The 3,355-nt window shown below is 40.9% G+C and overlaps 1 protein-coding gene across 5 annotated transcripts in view; it reads left to right on the forward strand.

Moving 5' to 3' along the window:
- Window positions 1-3,355, forward strand: part of TRAPPC9 (trafficking protein particle complex subunit 9) — a 464,677-nt gene that overhangs the window by 359,386 nt on the left and 101,936 nt on the right. The window lies entirely within an intron of this gene.

The raw sequence follows: 3,355 nt of genomic DNA on the forward strand, positions 1-3,355 counted from the left end.
TCCGTATTTTTTGCTGTACTGCTTGAACCTTCTGTGCGCTCATGTGTGCTTGTTCTGGAAAGATGACAAAGACTTCTAGTAAGAAGGGGGTGATAAATCAGGACTGTACTTTAACTGGGGTAATTGCAGTCCTGAATTTGCTCAAGTGTGTAGCTTTCCATACTACTTTATTCTAAACTTAGAGGTGATTTGAATGTTGGTTATTCAGCAACCAGGATGAGTGGAAATACTTACGTAGGTGGCTGGCTACGGGGTTTTATCGCGTCTCTGAAATAGAAGCAATATTCCTTTTCATTTGTGTGGAGACTTTTGCCTGAGGATGTTAATGCAGCTTTATAACATTCTTGGGAAGAAGAACATGATTAAATCTAGTCTGCCAGTGGAGTAGATTTAGTCACACGCCAGCAGAGAGGGTGTACCCCAGTGGGGAGCAGAACCATATTTTCCCCATCTCCTGAGTTTAGAGCCTATATTGGCCAAAATCACATGCTCATGGTGGCAGATACGTATTTATTTGTAGATGAATAAGTCCTTCACAGTATTCATTCTTTCTCATCGGTATGGTCCTTCAAATCACAGCAAACTGTTTGCTGATGACTGGGATCAAACTGGGGCTGATGTACGTGAGTCTTTACTATCCTAACACAGCATTTCTCCACATTTTACGTAGCGATGAAATCTGACTTACATTGGGGGATGTCTTTTGTATGTTATGAATAAAAAGAAAACAGCATAGCACTTCCATTTGAAACTCTGAGGAGCTGATAGACATGAGCCAAAGCTCATGGCAATCCATTGCCAAAGGAAAACACAGGCTCTCTTACGAAGTTTCAAGAGCCTCAACAGAGTTTATCTTTGGCAATCATGAAATAGAAATTAGCACTCTCAGCTAATGTTAGCTGGTTGATGCTGTGGGTAATTCCCTTACAAAAATACATTTCTTTTTCTTCATTTGAAATACTTTTTCCTCCTCCCCCTTGTTCTTCCTCTGCTTATTTTTCCTGTTTGGCACATGAAGAGTGATGGAAGTTTGTTGATGAGGCGCTGAGATGCTGCTGCTTATTTGGAAAATTGGTCCTGGTGGCTCAGTGAAACTCTCCTTTCCTCAGTGCTCTTGTCCTTTGTCCTCCTTCGGAGATATATTGGTTATTTTTGATGGAGGAGATGGTCCTAGCTTTGTCCCCGTCAGTCTTCTCAGTGGTCTAGTAACTGCTTCTGTGAGTATGATCAGGTGAAGCATATAACGAAGCTGGAGGAACACAAGCTATTTAAGGCATTTACTGAAGACAGTGAAGAAAGAGCACGTGGAAGTTTACGGTCTCAAGGTGTTGCCTGAGCTTTTGCAGGACTGGCAATACCAAGAAAATAAAGTGACTGCAAGGAAACGCTGCAGAGAGGGGCTGGAGAGCACGGCGGGAGGAAGCCAGGCAGGTTCAGCGCTACCGTGCTTCAAAGCGCTTGGCCGTGTGCTCGCTCCATCAGGGCAGCCAAAATAGCCTCCTTCATCTTCTTCACTGTTTCTGCTTTCTGGAAACTTCACACCAAGTACCTGCCTTAGAAACGCCTCGTTTTTTTGCGGGCAGGATTTATAAATAGATGCGTTTATGTGGTGGTTGATTAAAAAAAATAAAAATCCCAGTAACAGAGTTACTGTGTGATGAATTCTCCATGCTTGCCTAAGGAATCGATACCCTCCTTGATTCTCACAGTATGGATTCAATTTATATGTGCTGAGGGAAGCAGGAATGCACTTTTCTAAAGGAAACAAAATGATTCTTTAAGTTGTTTATATAGAGTATTTTATTTGCAGATGAAGAATATCATGTGCAAGTGTAATAGATCTGTCAGTTGCAAATGATTTCTATGTATATAAAAAGAGATCAAAGATATAACCTTCCCAAAATAGACCTCTTTATGTAATCATTGTAAAGTACTACCACAGGCAAGATAAATAGAGGCTCATCATGGTTGTAATGTATTTAGAAAGTGGAGTTCAAGCCTAATAAGGAAATTATTTTGATATTATTGCCGTTCATATATTTTAATCATTTGTGAGCATAATATCAAGAACAAGAGAAAGGTTTTAGAGGCTGAAGCGTTAGAAAGCAGGTAGCTTGTTCCTTTTTCTTTCTTAAAGATTTGGACCAATATAATTTTGTGCAAAAAGTGTTTTTCTTTTTTTTCCTCTTTTCTGGGCTATCTGATGTCAGTTCAAAGTGGAAAGGAAATGAGAATAATATAACAGAGGTTTGAATATCTGACTCGAGTGAAAGGAAACCAACAACTAAATTATTTTTTCAGGCATAAAACATCATTTCGGTTGCTTTTGCTAGGGAAATAAGGTACGTGCTCCTAGTTTGTGTTTTATGAGCAGCTTTATAAATCCCTTACATTTTTTCAGCAGAGATGAAGAGATCAGAGTCAGGATCCTGGAAGCATTTTTTGCAGAAACCTTAACTAGGATGTGTATAAGCAGAGAGCTGGTGTGGTTTATAAATGTTTCCAGGGCTAGGGCCTAGAAGGAGAAAAGAATTAGCGGAGCTTTTAGTTCACCCCATTGCCAGCACAGAAATGTGCAGCAGAAGAGGGGAGCCAGCAGCTAGAGGCACCTCTGCTGGTTCCTGGAGGCCCCCCCCCGAACAAAGCAGTCTGTTTTGTCTTGTCTTTTTTTTTTTTTTCTTTTTTCTTTTTTTCCAGTAGTCATTTAGTTATTATTTGGCCAAGCTGTGCTCACTGCAGTATCTTTCATACTAATTTAGGCACTCCAGCTTTTGAATGATTAATGTTGCCTGCGCTCAGAAATCTCATCGAACCTTTCCAGCGCTGAGCTGGGTTGAAGTGTACGGGCTGGGTTTGATGTGAACTGCACTGCGCTGTACAGGAATAACTAACTCGTGTCTGGAGTAGGCTAATATATATATTTATATCCTGTAAAAAAACAGCTGACCTTGCTGTCTTGGCCAGCAGTAAGCCCGTGTCTCAGTTACCGTCTGTTGCTTCTCCGGGGACTTGCTGGTGTTGCTGCTTTCAAGGCTTTTCTCTTCTCTCCTCTCAAATATCTGTTTGCTGTTATTCCCCCCGACATGTAATACTTGCTGTATTTCTAATTCCGTCCCCCCCCTATATTCATACCCATATTTTGGCCTCTTTCATTTTGACAGTATTGGCAGCAGGCACTAATGACATGTGTGAGACCGTCTCATTTTAACTAAATCCAGGTCCAGCATTTGCCTGACAGCCCTCGTTTTTATTCAACAGCCCGCTGCCACCTACCATCACCACTTCTTATCTGCCCTTTGACGATTTTTGTTTATAAATAAAAAATGGAATAAATGTTTCATTTTGAGTCCAGCAG

This window comes from Anser anser (assembly GCF_964211835.1).
Source record: "Anser anser genome assembly, chromosome: 2".
In the NCBI taxonomy this organism is placed as follows: domain Eukaryota; kingdom Metazoa; phylum Chordata; class Aves; order Anseriformes; family Anatidae; genus Anser; species Anser anser.